At 40.8% G+C, this 17,811-nt stretch overlaps 1 long non-coding RNA gene across 2 annotated transcripts in view; it reads left to right on the top strand.

The window, feature by feature from the left end:
- The window catches only part of LOC142749227 (uncharacterized), a 47,247-nt gene that overhangs the window by 9,421 nt on the left and 20,015 nt on the right, over window positions 1–17,811 (top strand). Inside the window, exons 2-3 of one of the 2 annotated variants that reach the window (XR_012882390.1) lie at window positions 3,341–3,424; window positions 16,578–16,690. This is a non-coding gene — a long non-coding RNA (uncharacterized LOC142749227). The remainder of the gene's footprint in view (window positions 1–3,340; window positions 3,425–16,577; window positions 16,691–17,811) is intronic. The other variant, XR_012882389.1, reaches the window with a different exon arrangement.

The raw sequence follows: 17,811 nt of genomic DNA, 5'->3' as shown, positions 1-17,811 counted from the left end.
GCGCAAAGGGGTTAATGCGCAGCGGATGGTTCAAAGTGAAAATTGCAATTTTCCACTGATATGCCATTTTAGTGCATAATATGTTGTGCCCAGTGTGTGCCACAGAAGACAAATACCTCATAAAATGTTAAGCGGGTTCTCTCAGGTATGGCGACGCCATATGTGTGGGCGCAAACTGCTGCTTGGGCACGTTGCAGGGCTCAGAAGGGAGGGAGCGCCATTTTGCTTTTGGAGCGCAGATTTTGCTTGGTAGGTGTTCTGTTTTGGGTTTTGCTGGTATTTCAGTTTATAATGTGGGGGTATGTGTAATCTGTGCGGAGAACATCAGGGCATAATAAGAGGGTATAATAATGGGGTAAATAAATAATAATTCATAGATATGTGGCCGGTGTCGCACTGATAAATGGCGCCCGATCTTATCCACTTTTAGAAAACACTGCACATTTTGCATCGCCATATTCTGAAAGCCAGAACTTTTTTATTTTTTCACCACCGGAGCTGTGTGAGGGCTTATTTGTTGCGGGACAATCTGTACTTTTCATTGGTACCATTTTGGGGTACATGCGATTTTTTTTGATCACTTTTTATTCAATTTTTTGCAATCCTGAGCAAAAAAACAGGAATTCTGACACCGTTTTTTAGGTTTTCTTTTTGCGGCGCTCACCGTACGCTATAGGTGACATTTTTACTTTATTCTGCGGGTTGGTATGATTACAGCGATACCAGATGTATATAGGTTTGGTCCTTTTTTTTAGCGTTTGCGCAATAAAATGACTTATTTATAAAAAAAAAAAATTCTGTGTCACCATATTCTGAGAGCCGTAATTTTTTAATTTTTTAGTCAAAAAATCGGTGTAAGGGCTTGTTTTTTGCGGGACGGATAGAAGTTTTTATTGGTACTATTTTCGGGTACATGCGACTTTTTGATCACTTTTTATTCTTTATTTAGGGAGCGGTGGTGACCAAAAAAATTGTGATTCTGTCGTAGTTTTTTATTGATTTTTTTTGGGGTGTTCATCGTGCGGGAAAAATAACATTATAGTTTTATAGTTGGGTTCGTTACGAACGCGGTGATACCAGATATGTGTACTTTTTTAACATGTTCATTTTTTTTCTATAATAAAAGTCTTATTATAGGAAAAAAAGCATTTAGTGTTTATAGAACTTATAACTTTTATTTTTACACTTTTTTTAAAACATTTTTATTACTTTTTTTTACTTTTTTCACTTGTCCCACTAGGGGACACTTAGTCTTGCAGCTTTGATCGCTGCTAGATTACATTACACTACACACGTAGTGTAATGTACTCTAACTGTCATTGTGACGTGACTGTCACACTGACAGGAAGCAGAGGAGGAACGGCCGGAGGCTGTTCCTCCAAGGCTTCCGTACATGGCAACCCGGAGGTCATTATCTGACCTCCGATTGCCGTGACAAGCATCGGTAGCCCCCACGATCACTCGCCGCACTTAAGGGGTTAACTGCCGAAAGCAGCGGCGATGGTCCGCTGTCCGGCGAGACTGATGTCTCAGCTGTCTAGGACAGCTGTCAGCGCGTGTCTGTCACTCTGTGTTTACACAGAGTGACAGTTTGAAATGCGGACGAAAATGAACGTCATGGTGCGGGAACTAGCAACCGACCATGACGTTCATTTTCGTCCTTGGTCGTTAAGGGCTTAATCACAACATTCTAAGGCCTCATGCACACAAACGTATTTTTGTCCTCCCGTAAATACTGGCGTAAATACGGGTCCTTGGTCACACGTATTCGACCCGTATTGCACCAGTATTTACGGACACGTGCACGTAAATATGGGTCCGGTGTCACCAGTATTCCACTCGTATTTACGGACATGTTTTCGCTGCAAAATTGCACTGCAGTAATCGGCAGCCCCTTCTCTCTATCAGTGCAGGATAGAGAGAAGGGACAGCCATTTCCGCAGAAAAAGTAAAAGAAATTCATACTTACCCGGCCGTTGTCTTGGTGACGCGTCCCTCTCTTGACATCCAGTCCGACCTCCCTGAATGACGCGGCAGTCCATGTGACAGCTGCAGCCTGTGATTGGCCTGTGATTGGCGGAGCGGTCACATGGGCTGAAACGTCATCCCGGGAGGCCGGACTGGAGGAAGAAGCGGGGAGTTCTGGGTAAGTATGAACTTCTATTTTTTTTACACGTTGATTTATATTGTGATCGGTAGTCACTGTCCCTGGTGCTGAAAGAGTTACTACCGATCATTTAACTCTTTCAGCACCCTGGCAGTGACTATCCACTGACGTCACCTAGCAACGCTCCCGTAATTACAGGTGCACACACATAGTCACCCGTAATTACGGGAGCCCCATAGACTTCTATGGGCCTGCCCGTGCCGTAATTACGGCCTAAAATAGGACATATTCTATATTTTTCAACGGCCCGGGCACCTTCCTGTAAGCATACGGGTAGGTACCCGTGGTCAATAGAAGTCCATGGGCCCGTAAAAATGTGCCGTAATTACGGCCCGTAATTACGGGTGTTTTTACGTCCGTGTGTATGGGGCCTAAGAGAAACTTTTATTGACATGAACGGAAGCGTGCTTAGACTGTTTTGTCACATTTCTAGTAACAGAAAGCTATGAGCAGTGTCAAAGGGGTTTTCTGGCCTAAAACCTTTATGAACATACATATTTTGGGGTTTTTTTTCAACCGCGCTAACTACGTAACAGCTTTTGTTTAAGTGACACTTTGAATAATAAATCTTTGTTGTTAAGGCTGTATAACAGATTCATGCAACAAGTTCAAGAATTAAGAGATGTAAATGGCAAAGGTCAGTAATAGCTTTTTTGTCACATGCATCACTGATATAAAGCATACATCCATTATGCATGTAAAAGCTTTGGAGGAAATTAAGAGAGACTGCTTGATATTACATCTGCTGTCTAAAGGTTACTAACTTGCATCTGTTCATCATCGGCGTACTTACAACACTGCAATAGAAACAAGTCATTCAAGGGGAAAGTCAGCTGAGACACAATAGGAAATTATTCCCAGTTCAAACTAAATTCAAATAGTGAATTCTTTGAACATGAATCTGTCAGTGTAGGTTAGGGGGTCAGATAAGAATGAATAGGTGTATTTTTACCAAGTGTCTGATAAGTCATAGGGGGATTATTATAGCAATTGAAAAATCTACAATGTGCCACTCTGGCTTATTTTTCCCAAGTGAGCTACAAATTCAGCATGATTTGATGTGTATATATTTATGCACTTAATACTGTAGTTTGTGGATAATGTCAGAAAGTAAATTGTTTGGATATTATCCAAAAATCAATGTCAGTTTATATTTGTTATCATATTTTCCAGGTGAAATGTGAGCTCACAGGAATAGTCACATATTCTGGATTCTGGAAATGCCTTTGGGAATTTGATGTCAGTTCACACATTCAGGTTTGTCTTATTGTTTTGCATCAATTCCTTCAATGCAAGATAACCGTGGAAAAAGAAGAATTTAACCGACTAAATAATGTGTCTGTAATCTAAGGATATTTTCTATGATGTAAAGTAAGAGTTAAAATAAAGTTTACCAATGTTAATATGTTAGGCAAAACGGAATTATGAGGGAAATTATGGATTGAAAATATAAAAAAATACCAATGATCCACACTCGGGAAGGAATTTCTTTATACTTTCATGTGGACAATTATGGTATATGGAAAAAGGATTGTCTTCATCAGAATATTCCTTTAAAGGGGTTATCCGGGTTGTTATAATTTTTTACTATTATGACTGCAAATTTTCTGAAAACAAAACAAAACAGTACTCACTTACCCTTTCCCCAGCTATCCAGCGCTGATGCTCTGGCGACCCTCCTAGTGATTCTTTACAAGTGGGCAACATATGACTGCTGCAGCCAATCAGAGGGCTTAACAAGCATGTTTTGTATTTCTGGCACTATGCGATTCATCACCGCTGAGCCTTCTGATTGGCTGCAGCCCGCATGTAAACATTCAGCAAGGGGGCTGCTGGAGCATCAGCACTGGATGGCCGAGGAAAAGAATAGATGAGTAATGGTTGTTTTTTTTATTTCAGGACATTTGCAGCAATTAGTAAAAAAATAAATTACCCCCAATAACCCCTTTAAGTAAGTGATTGCAAGCCCATGAAATGCTTCTGAGATTCCCTGCATCCCATCAGCAAGCTGCAGTCTTTTACAAAGCAGCCTGCAGGCTGCATTCTACAGGGTGGGCCATTTATATGGATACACCTAAATAAAATGGGAATGGTTGGTGATATTAACTTCCTGTTTGTGGCACATTAGTATATGGGATTGTCAATGCAACCCTCTTCTCCCACTCTTCACACACTGATAGCAACACCACAGAAGAAATGCTAGCACAGGCTTCCAGTATCCGTAGTTTCAGTTGCTGCAGATCTCGTATCTTCACAGCATAGACAATTGCCTTCAGATGACCCCAAAGATAAAAGTCTAAGGGGGTCAGATCGGGAGGCATTTCTTCTGCGGTGTTGCTATCAGTGTGTGAAGAGTGGGAGAAGAGGGTTGCATTGACAATCCAACACAATGGGCAGCACTTTGAACACATTTTATAAGTGGTCAGAAACTTGTAAATGACTCATGAAAGAAAAAAGTAACGTTAAAACCAAGCACACCATTGTTTTTCTTGTGACATTCTCGATAAGTTTGATGTGTCACATGACCCTCTTCCCATTGAAAAAACTAAAGTTGGATACAAAATGGGCAACTTCAAAATGGCCGCCATGGTCAACACCCAGCTTGAAAAGTTTCCCCCCTCCCATATACTAATGTGCCACAAACAGGAAGTTAATATCACCAACCATTCCCATTTTATTTAGGTGTATCCATATAAATGGCCCAGCCTGTATAGTAAAACTATAGAGCACTATAAATGGAGCTCTGTGGCTTACTGATAAGTTCAAGGGGCAATACTTTTTTCCAGTTTGATTAGTCAGTGTATGTAGAGAACAGGGAATTTCATTGCACTTTAAGGAAACATATATATATATATATATATATATATATATATATATATATATATATATATATATATAGGGCCGGCCTTAGGGATGTGGGATCTGTGCGAGTGTTGCAGCAGGGTGTTGCAGCCTCCTAGCTTGTAGGGAGCGCCACTGGGCTCTGCCTCTGCACTATCCTCTGCACACACAAGGAGGAAACAAGAGCGAGGCAGAGGAGAGGAGGCAGCTCCGCCTACAAACTGTCCCTGCAAGAAACCTGTGAGCCTGTCAAGAAGGAAAGATGGTAAGTGCCTAAGTGTGTATGTGTGTATATATATATATATATGTGTCTGTGTATATGTTCCAGTATATGTGTGTATGTGCCTGTGTATCTATATATGTGTCGGCTTGTGTGTATATACGTCTCTGGTTAAGTCTGTATATGTTTCTGTGTGTATATATATATATATATATATATATATATATATGCCTCTGTTTGTATTTATAGATGCCCGTGTGGGTATAGCTATCACTGTGTGTTATCTGTGGTGTTACATAGGACTGCAGGTAATGTCTACTACATTATCTGTACTTGGAGAGTTATCAGTGTGTGTTATCTGTGGTGTTACACAGGACTGCAGGTAACGTCTACTACTTTATCTGTATTTGTCGTGTTACATAGGACTGCAGGTAACATCTACTGTATTATCTGTACCGTGTATATGTGTGCCTGTGTGGGTATACATGGGTCTGTATGTGAATGTGTCTTTGTGCATGTATACATGTGCCTTTTATGTATTTGTATGTGTTCCTGTCTGTGTAGTTATCTGCCTGTGTGTGTCTGTATGTCTTAATATTTACCTTTATATATGTATATATTCCAGAATGTGTGTGTATATTTTTGTCTAAATATCTGCCTTTATGTATGTACAGTATATATGTTGCGGTCCGTGCGTTTCTATATATGTGGCAGCAATAGAGAGTCCCGCCCAGGGTGCCATACAACCTAAGGCCAGCCCTGTATACATATATATATGACAGTTTGCAAGGGCATTATTTACTGTATATAGTGCCAGTAAATAATAAATATTGTAAAACTTCTGTTTCCTAATTGATATGCGACTGAGGTGTTGCAGTTCCTGTTATTTTTCATAGGACAGTAATTACCAAACAGGCCAAAAAGTCTTGTTCTTCAAATATATTTTCTCTTAACCATTAATCCGATGTGCGGTAGTCAATAAATGCTAATAAATGCTAATAGCTCTCACAAGGAATTGTACAGCTGCAGACAAGATAAATATTTTTTCCTTAAAATGGCCTTAAGATATATTGTTTTGTTTTTATTTTTTTTATTTATGTACATTACAGAGCTTTATGCATCGTCTATGATTTTAATGGATTGTAAAATGTTCCTATGCACAGACTATTTCCGATATACATTGTAATTAAGGAAGCAGATCATTTGTATAAAGATCAATACCATGCAATTTATTCAGGACCTTGGGAAACAAGGGGTCATTAATTTTTGTTCTTTCCTGTAAAAAGAATAATTCAGACTAGAGTGAAAGAAAATTATTTCATCACTAGAGCCACTAATGTTTAACTTTACATACTGTCGTTTTTAAAAATTGTGCTGCATTTCCCCATGATACATCATGTAAGTAAAATATCTACATAACAGAAAACATGTTTAAAACACATTGATGTGCTGCATGTAAACTCTGTGAACGTTATGGGCATTGAGTATACTTTGAAGATAAATAGTTTAAATTGTATTCATGTTCACAATAAAACTAGAATTTTAATTTGTGTTTTTTTTAATAAAATGAAACATTTTAAAAACATCCTCTCTGGCACCATCTTGTGGGGTACAAGATAATACAAGCAAACATCACTTCCCTACCAGTATTGGTATAATATTTTTTTTTTAAATAAGCCTTCGGCTATCCTCACACAACAATATTTATATCTATATTATGTCATTTTTTATATGGTCCGTATTGCAGAACCAGTGTTAATGTATGGGAATTTAACATTGGTTAATAACATATTTGAAATATGCAGTGTGTGCTGTTTTTATCCATTTTGGTTTTGTTTTAAAGGTACATTTTATTGAGAACATGAGAATAATGACATAGGTACTACAAAAAAGAAAAGTATAGTAGATGCATAAAAGTAATAGTATATATATATATAGCATTTTAAGTATACAACATAAAACAAACATAAACATGTCACAAGCAGCTTTCCATTGGTTTATAGAAGAGAAAGAATAGTGGTTAGCGAAATGCAATGCATAAAAGGTGGTCAGTGGAGGAGTAGGCAAATCACAGGAGACATCTCATAAGTGCTAATGCTATTAGGAAGTATAATGGTTGGCTATCCATGGCTGCCAGATTTTCATAAACTTATCAGGGCATCCATAGGCTTCATAAGTGAGTTGGAAGAGAGGGAGTTTGGAATTTATTATTGCAATCCATGCTTGCAACATAGGTACTTTGGTACTTTAGGGTTCTTCCAGTTCAGAAGAATAATCTTTTTTGCATAGAACAATAAAAACATCATAAGGGATCTGGTAACTACAATGTTAATAAGCTCTTCTACCAGACTTTGGGATCTAATATACAGATTTTTTGCTCAATAAGTTCCAACACTTCTGACCAACAGTCATAGATAATTGGGCACTCCCAAAACATGTGAAGCAAGGAACTCTCCTCCCTCTGGCAACACGGGCATGTAGGAGAAGAGAGCTTCCACAATCTAAACAGTTTAGATGGGGTGTAGTAAATTTGGTGGAAGAATTTGATTTGAATGAGCCGATCTCTAGCCGATATCAAGGCACTCAGCGTTTCCGCATGCTCATGAGTAGATATAAAGGGTAGGGTCTGAGAACGTCTATCTAAGGCTCTGTCAAGTTTATTAGAAGAGACCCATAATAATTGTTTGTAAACATTGTTGGACATTGTTTGGACATTGGTTTGGTTAATTGCTCCTGTGTTACCCAGTCCACCACCGGGGATATGCACAACCATAGATCATAGCTCGCAAATTGCGACCAGAGGGCATGTCTAACTGAAAGTATCGCAATTTCAAGTGAGGTGGGACCTGATGCTTAATCCTGAGTTGTGTAAAAGTGCCAATCTTATTCTCTATCACCACATCCCCCAAAGTCAGTATGCCCAGTTCCGCCCATGTATTAGGATTGGGGAGTCTCTGTATGTGTGTCAGAAGTGGATTATACCAAAGTCCTGGTTGACCAGTATACCTCCTCGTATCGAAAAATGACTAGAGACCTCTGCCATACTCTCAAGGTTATCTGCATCAGTATTGTGAGTAGGTGATCCAGTGGGGGTGCATGCCTGTCGGTATAAAGAATTGGCTAGGGCCTTATAGGATCCCAACAGGGATGCCTCAAGATCTGTAGATGAGTTTAAATGTCTTAGTAAACCACCCCAGACATATTCCTGTTTACTAGCCAAAAAGTATAAGTATAAGTTCGGTAAAGACAGACCTCTGTGCTCTGTAGGCAGTTGTAGTGTACCAAGGGCAATTTCAGGGATTCCACCTGCCCAAATAAAGGATCTGAGATCCTTGTCTACTAAAGAGTAAAATGTGAGAGGCAACCAAACAGGGGAGTTATGAAAGAGGTATAGGAATCTAGGGAGAGATTTAATTTTAAACAGGTTGATACGACCTGTTACTGAGAGGGGCAGGTGTCTCCACTTGTCAATATCCTCCTTAAGCCGCTGTAAAAGTGGAGATATGTTATCGAGTATAAAAGTGCGTTTGTCAGGAATAATTACTATACCAAGGTATGTGATTTTATCTGCCCATTGTAGGGGCGAAGGAATAGTGCCCCCTGACTCTCACATCCACGGCCATTATCAATGACTTGGACCAATTAACCCGCAGAAAATAATGTAAATTTGTCAAATAATGTTAGCAAGGCTTGCAGTGATGGACCCGGGTCATTAAGGAAAACAAGGTATTAACAGCATACAATGAAACCCTTCCCTCTAAAGCAGGAGTCTCAAACTCAGCCGGGTAAGTGGGCCACATATATAAAAAATGGGAAGTTGACGGGCCGCATTACTTTCATATTTGATACAATACAAAACTATTGTTAATCAGTTAGTTATTTGATCTACTATAACACTATATTACTATAATAATACCGCTAGGTTTAAAATTTGAGATATTTCTCCACGTGCTTATTTCAAAAATCCAGTTTTCCAGTTTAAGTGTCGCTAAACGCAGTCCGGCGGCTCAGTTGGCAGTGTTTGGCAGACACACATGTCAAAATTGGGCAGCCCCTTTTTAGATAGTGCCACAGTGCCCTCGGTGGATGCTGCCGCAGTGCCCTCTGTGGATGCTGCCGCAGTGCCCTCTGTGGATGCTGCCGCAGTGCCCTCTGTGGATGCTGACCCAGTTCCCTCTGTGGATGCTGCCGCAGTGGATTCTGTGGATGCTGCCACAGTGCCCTCTGTAGATGCCGCCACAGTGCCCTCTGTAAATGCTGCCACAGAGTCCTCTGTAGATGCTGCCACAGTGCCATCTGTAGATAATGCAACACACCCCTAGATAATGCCACCGCGCCCTCTGTAGATAATGCCACAGTGCCCTCTGTAGATAATTAAACAGACCCCTAGATAAAGCCACAGTGCCCTCTGTAGATAATGCAACACACCCCTAGATAATGCCACAGTATCCTCTGTACATACCGCCACAGTGCCCTCTGTAGATGCCGCCACAGTGTCCTCTGTAGATGCTGCCACAGTTCCCTCTGTAGGTGCTGCCACAGTGCCCTCTGTAGATGCTGCCACAGTGCCCTCCGTAGATGCTTCCACAGTGCCCTCCACAGATGCTGCCACAGTGATGTCAGGGGCTTGCCCAGAGCTGGAGTCCCGGAGCAGAGACGCTTCTAGCACTCTGCCTGGTATTCCAGCTCTGCTCCTGACATCACTGTCCATATATGGACAGAGATGTCAGGGACAACCCCAGAGCTGGAGTCCCGGGCAGAGCACTAGTAGGCTCTTCCTGGAACTCTAGCTGTGCTCCTGACATCACTGGGACTCCTGCTCTGGGGAAGCCCCTGACATCATTGTCGATGTATGGACAGCGATGTCAGAGGATTCCCCAGAGTCCCAGAGCAGAGCCTATACTAGCGCTCTGCCCAGGACTCCGGCTCTGGGGAAGTCCCAGACATCGTGTGTCCAAACATGGACACCGATGTCAGGGAATTCCACAGAGTCCCGGAGCAAAGCCGATACTACCGCTCTGCCCGGGACTCCGCTCTGGGGAAGTCCCTGACACACTGTCCATATATATGGACAGTGATGTCAGGGAATTCCACAGAGTCCCGGAGCAGAGCCTATATTAGCGCTCTGCCCGGGACTCCGCTCTGGGGAAGACTCTGACACACTGTCCAAATATGGACAGTGATGTCAGGGAATTCCACAGAGTCCCGGAGCCGAGCCTGTACTAGCGCTCTGCACGGGACTCCACTCTGGGGAAGCCCCAGAGATTGTGTGTCCAAACATGGACAGCGATGTCAGGGAATTCCACAGAATCCCGGAGCAGAGCCGATACTAGCACTCTGCCCGGGACTCCGCTCTGGGGAAGACCCTGACACACGGTCCATATATGGACAGCGATGTCAGGGAATTCCACAGAGTCCCGGAGTAGAGCCTGTACTAGCGCTCTGCACTGGACTCCGACTCTGAGGAAGCCCCAGACATTGCTGTTCATATGTGAACAGCGATGTCAGGGAATTCCAGAGTCTCGGATCAGAGTCTGTACTAGCGGCTCTGTGTCCCGCGCAAGCCGCAGATGAAAGCCCCAGGGGCCGTATGCGGCCTGCGGGCCGCGTGCTTGAGACCCCTGCTCTAAAGCATATCCAGCTATATCCGGGGAGTTCCTTATGGCCAGAGCAAGAGGTTCAATCGCTAATGCAAATAGAGACTGTGGGAAAGGGCACCTTTGTCTAGTCCCCCAGGCTAGGGCAAATGAGGGGGAGATATGACAGTTAGATTTGACACTCTCTATGGGCTATGAATATAGAAGAAGTATCCATTGAATAAAGTGTTCTCCAAATCCAAATCTTCGTAATACTGACCATAAATATGACCACTCTACCGAATCGAAAGCCTTCTCCAAGTCCAGGGAGGCGACAATCCGGGAGCCAAGAGGGTTAGAGGTAGATGTGAGTTAGTAAAGAATCCCCGCAAATTTAGGTCTGGATGAACAACATGTGACATAACTTTATGCAAATGCATTGCTAGGATTTTTGCTAGGATTTTGACATCGCAGTTGAGAAGGGAGATGGGTCTATAGGATCCACAGTCCCTTGGAACTTTATGGGGCTTAGGGATTAACATTATAAGGGCTTCTCTCATTGAGGGAGGGAGGGTTGTCTCCCCACTCAAAGACTGAAAGAGGATCAGTAGTTGCGGAGCAATCAACTCCACATGTAATTTATACAATTCAATGGGGAGCCCATCCAAACGCGGGGTTTTCCTATTCGGGAAAGTTAATCGTTGCCCTGATCTCTTCTATAGTTAGATCAGGGTTAATCCAATCAGAGACATTTATGAAATATCCACAAGATATGTCATAAATGTCAGATATATGCGGGTCCCATCTCTGGAACCCGTACCTATCTCTAGAACGCGGCCTCCTAAACCCCGTTCTACTGCTCTGAGTTGTGGCTGAGGCGTGTGATTCCCAACCATGAATTATGGAGGCCGTAATTCGCTGAGCTACGCTGTTTCCGTAAGTCCCATAGTAGTGAATGGCAGTTACAGAAGCAGCGTAGCATGTGAACTACGCTGTTTCCGTAACTACCGTTCAGTTCTTTGGGACTTACGGAAACCCACCCTACCCAGCCCTCCAAACATGAGAAAGGCTTCATTCACGAATGCAGTAACGCTCCTGCTTAAGGTAAAGGCAAAACTTGGATTAGAAAATACGTTTTAAATGGTTAGATGAAAGTGGGGGCAATCCCCCTCCCTAAGATGAATCAGAATTTCAACAAATTTATGAACTAAGCATAATAGAACTCAGAATGTAGGTTACCTTTGGGAGGAGAAGACCGTAGGAGACGGTTGAGCTCCACTGTGCTTCGTAAGACTGCGATCGCCTGCAGGTGAGTACTTGTGGTTATTCAGATGGAGCTCAGGATCAGGGTGGCACCAAGGTGGAAGGGGAGGACGTCCAGGAACAGCGTCCCACAGTGATTCCCTTCTTCAGGGAACGTTATCTGGCCTCAACGGGCCTCCGTGCACCCAACTTTTCAACTTTAGGCCAGAGATCCAGCTCACACAGTAGGCCCTATCACTGTATCGTCACCAAATGGCGCAATAAAGCCCTCAGTGGGTAGCAGCACACATAGGAATCACCGCTGTGTGTATCACCCGGACGGAAACAACGTTTTTGGGGAGGATGATGGCAGATTGTCTCAGGCACTAGAGGAGCTCTCCTTCTGCATGTCCGCTCCCACCAGCGTCCAGGTTGCCCGCGTCTGTATCCATTTTGTAGATGCAATAGGCTCGTTGAAGTCTATGGAGATTATTCAAAATACAGCTGGCTCTGTATGTCATTGGTATTTTATTGTATCAGTACTGTACAGTTGACCATCTATACTACACTCACATTTTAAAGAATTTGTCTTATTTGTTTCCTGTTTCTTCTAAGAAGACAGACCATTATAATTACAGATCAGTAATATGGATGCAGCACTAATAAAATACTGATGATGGATGACAGACGACATAAATGCCTTTTCTTCTTGATAACAATAAGCATATGGCATAAATCAGTGTTCAGGTAAACTCAAGACAGCTGGACATGACAACAAATCATTTTACTTATTTATTTGTTTCTATGCAGACAAAATATTTTAAAACAGACAGACTGTAATTGTACATTTAAACAGTATAGGGTAATAGTGGCTTACATTATTCATAGCATAAGTCCTTAGTCCATACGTTGCAGGAGGAAAATGATGCAACAATTCAGGGGAACCTTTCCTTTTCTCAGGCATGTGCAGTACTCACAAAACACACATTCAAGCCTCATGCACACGGCCGTGCCTGTAATCATGGCCCGCGATTGCGGCCACGGCCGGCCGACAGCTGCGGGCCGTATTTTCGGGCTGTGCTCCCATACAAAGAATGGGAGCACGGCCCGTAAAAGACAAAAAGTAGGACATGCTCCATAATTCCCGGCACGGTTCTCCGGCACGGAAAGGTGTCCACGGCCAATAGAAACAGATTATGGAGATTTTTTTATGGTCCTGTGCATGGGACCTAATTAAGCAACTCTTCATTATATACAGTACATCATGTGATGCTTCAGAAAACATGAAACCTTCAATGCAATACAATTAATGTATCAATAGTGAAACATTCATGAACATTTCCTTTATTATTTCTACATATTTAAAATCACTACAATTGTAACTAAACACCTTCCCATGCAAATTTCTACATGCCGGTCCGTCACAATATATTGTACGAACCTCGCCTGCACGTGCTTAGAGCAGAACCTATACGAACTTACTGAAACTGCAGGTCCCCAATAATGTTGCATCAGTGTGCACCTGCACACATTTCCTTCCTGCAATACCTCCATATGGACTAAGGACTTATGTGCTGAATAATGTAAGGCGCTATAACCATGTACTCTTTGATATGAACAATTACAATCCGTGTGCTTTGAAATATTTTACATTTTACATGCACAAAGAAATAAATAAGAAAAATGAATTGTTGTCGTGTCCAGTTACCTGGATGAAAAAGTGAGTGTGGGGAGGCTCACTAAAGGGCATGTACACATTGTGGCATTACATTTACAAACTAATAATACTGTTGTTGATAAATCAGTGTTCCCCAACCAGTGGCTGAGGAGTCACATGTGGCTCACCATAGAAGCTCTGAGTAATGAGCATACAGTACTATTTACAACAGGGGTAGACACAGACAGTACACGGCTTCCGTACAAGAACTGTATATGACCTCCTTGTTCTCGAATATCTTACCATAGAGCACCCACTTATGTCTCTCCACTAGTAATTGTGGGCCATGAAATTGAGTTAATCAAGTTTAATCTATTATGCTACAGTGTTAATCCGGGGGAAGAGAAAAAAAACCTCTATAAGGCAGTTGCCAATTGCCTTATATTTGAAGGGTGATCCTTATCGACTGCAAATATGGATTAACTCTCTGGATCAACAACCCATCTCAGCAGTCTAGAACACAAACAATGCTGTGTAAAAAGGGTTTCCCAATTTCTTCTATTTTTACATATTTGTCACACTTGAATTTTTCAGATTATTAGACTACTTTTAATATTAGACATAGATAACCCTAGTAAACACAAAATTCAGTTTATAAATGATGATTTTATTTATTAAGAAAAAATGCTATTCACCCCTACCTGCCCCTATGTGAAAAAGTAATTGCCCCCATAGCTACTAAACCAGTTAACCAAATTCAATTGACAATTGGGTACAATTTCACTAGCCACATCCAGTCATGATTACTACCAGACCTTTTGAATCTAAACATCACTTAAGTAGAAGCTGTTTGGCAATGTGAGGCAGGCTAGAGGGTCCCAAAAAGCCGCACATAATGCCATGTTCTAAAGAGATTCACATACAGATGCCAAACAAAGTCACTGAAATCTACCAGTCTGGAAAGGGTTACAAAGTCATTGCTATGACTCTGGGACTCCAGCAAACCACAGAGAGAGCCATTATCCAAAAATGGAGAAGACTTGGTACATTGAAGAACCTTCCCAGGAGTGGCCGGCCAACCAGGGTATAATTCTTTTTCACAGCACTGTAACTTGTGATATTATGTTTTTCAAGACAGTAATGAGACATGACCTACTGAAGGAAGACGGTTTCTAATTTACAGTGTACTCATATTAAGTTCTGGGATGGTATCATCTGTAAATAATGCCCTGCTAAGTAAGGGAAGGCTTGTGAGACGGCTGAATTAAATAATCCTTCGGATTTCTTGAAGAAGCATGCTAAACGAATGCATGGAGTGGTACACATTTTTTCTTAACCAAAATAACTATTTTATTTCAATGATTTTTGCTCCATCTGGCAAGACTGTTAATTATGGAGATAGTTAGAGAATTATATAGAAATATTTAGGAGTATTTTATTGCAATCTTTTGAACACGACAATGCATGTGTATGATGTTGAGATTTTAGAGTTTAATATATTAGTGTCACGTTTGGACAGATCCATCTAAGTAGAAGAAAACACACAGCGCCTCATTGTGCAGCACATCCTGTGTTGAGAGATAAAAGCAAATTGTCTGAAGGTAATGTGCTAACCTTTAATCGTTACAAACATATATCTTACGAGGCAAAAGTTCAATATTAGGGCTGGGCACCTCATATTCATCTTATTGTCCCGCTTAGTCAATCTCAATAATAGATAGAAACTCCAATATACAATCCACACTTCCCCAAAGAAAGAGTCATTTACTATCCACAAGTTAATTATAAAAATAATCACATTTTTTTTATATATTGTTTTAAAATAAACACAGACATAATTGATTTTCCAAAAAGGATCATGTAAACACCACAAAGTGTAGGCAGACCAGGTGTAATAGTACATACAGTACTATTATGAGTAATCACATTTGCAATTTAAATAATTCACAGTACATACATATATGTCCCTCCTTACCTTTTCTCTGATTTCAGCATATCCTGAGATGTGTGGCGCGAGATTACCAGCCTTGATAACAATGATTTTACGAAACTGTCACCAAATGTCTATGTTATATGTGTTTATGTGGGCCATTCAATGGTTGAGATGTGAATGGCAGCCTGTCAAGGGTTTTGCTAGCATGTCGAAATATTGTATTGCATTTAATTCATGAGAAATTAGATTCTTTAACTAAATTTAAGCAAAGGTAAGTGTGGTCATATCTGTAGAGTAAATAAATGGGTATCAATGTAAAATCACCATGCTTTTCAAAGAAAAGCCATTAGTATGGCCAATTATGCCCTTTGTACCAAAATATGCTGGCTGAATTGCTAGGCATCATTTTAAAAAGTCACATATTTTAAATGGTCCAACCAACCGATGTAACTCCCTAACGCGCATTTTGCATTGACAGCTACCTTTAACCGTTGTGCTGACCCAGGCACACCACTGGTGAGGGCTTAATCGCATAAAGCATCAGCTGCAGCTTTCCCAGACCGGACAGTGTGAACACGACCCCCACTTCACATAGGATACTTGGAGATAAAAATGTGAGAAGATACTCAGGGGTTGCCGACATTTCGTCATTGCTGAGTATCGTCCCACATTTTGCCTCCTGGTACCTCACATTTGAACAGGGAGTTTATTTCATGTAACTTTTTTATTAACTGTCACAAGGGGCTGATGAATAAAGATAAATATTCAACAATATGAATAACAACTATATATATAAAAACCTAAACTGCCCCAAATTATCCAAAATACACAACAACGATTAGGAAAATAGTAAACAACAATGAAAACAGCTCTGAAGTTATAATTCTTTAAGATGCTGTCAGTTGTTTTTTTTCCATACCGAAATATATGCAATGTTTCAGGAAATCATATGCCCTTCATCAGGCCGAGAGCAGATAGACTAGGATCAGTCGTGGCTGTAAGAAGTCTTCCTGGCAGAAGAAAAGGGAGGGTGAACTACTGCAATCAGAAAATGGTGAGTCAACTATTAATATTATATGTGGCAGTTAAAGTAGTGGAATTACATGAACATTTCTGATCCATATAATAATAATAATAATAATAATAATAATTAATATTAATAATAAATGTTTAAGCCATTACACACAACAAGGACACTATAACATAACAATATTCAGCTGTATCTACGATTTCTTGACCGTGTTTATGCAACTTTACATGGAAAACTGCCCTGCAGGCTTAATTATGTTTCTCATCTGTTCCCTGTGCCTAGTGGTAGAATATATTTTCATTAAAAAATCTGGCTAAAATAAAAGGCAGCCACGGGGTTTGAACAAAAAATGTCAATATTCTATTGTGATTGAAATGATATGTATTTTATGGATGTGAACTTAGCTGTGAAAAACAAACATTTGGAACTGTGTAAAATACATACGATACTTTGAAAAGTCAACTCGGCATGATAATAACCATTGACCTTACCATGAATAACACCACAAAAGAAAGCTTTGAAAGTCAATCCATTCTCACACTGGGGTGCAGACAATGTAAATAGAGCAATCCCATAAGAGCCTGATGTGATTAAGGATATTGTATCTGTGTCAGACAATCAGCAGGCTACTGTTGAGTACTGTTGAGTGACCATCCATCTTATTGTCCAGATGTTATGAATTGTGATGTACCGATAGAGATTCCTATGGAGAGTTCATAATTGTGTTCTTGCAACCATGCATTAATTCATCTATATGTTCAGCAACATTGTTGAGACATTTTGTGATGCTTAAATTTTCTTCCTAAAAATTCCACCATTTTGAATATATAGAGATGAGTGAATTTCCAGAAATTAGTTTTCTTTTAATATTGATGATTATGGCTAACAGTTAATGAAAACCCAAAATTTAGTGTCTCAGAAAATTAGAATATTATATAAGCCCAATTTAAAAAATGATTTTTAATAACAAAATGTTGGCCTACTGAAAAGTATGTAGAATATATGCACTCAATACTTGAAGTGCTCTAAAAATTGCTGCTAGTCGGCTATGTTGACTCTGGACTTGATATAACAGTGGACCAACACCAGCAGATGAAATGGCTCCCAAAACCATCACTGACTGTGGAAACTTCACACTGGACCGC

Source organism: Rhinoderma darwinii, chromosome 3 (genome assembly GCF_050947455.1).
Source record: "Rhinoderma darwinii isolate aRhiDar2 chromosome 3, aRhiDar2.hap1, whole genome shotgun sequence".
NCBI lineage: Eukaryota > Metazoa > Chordata > Amphibia > Anura > Rhinodermatidae > Rhinoderma > Rhinoderma darwinii.
This window is presented reverse-complemented; position numbering and strand designations above follow the sequence as displayed.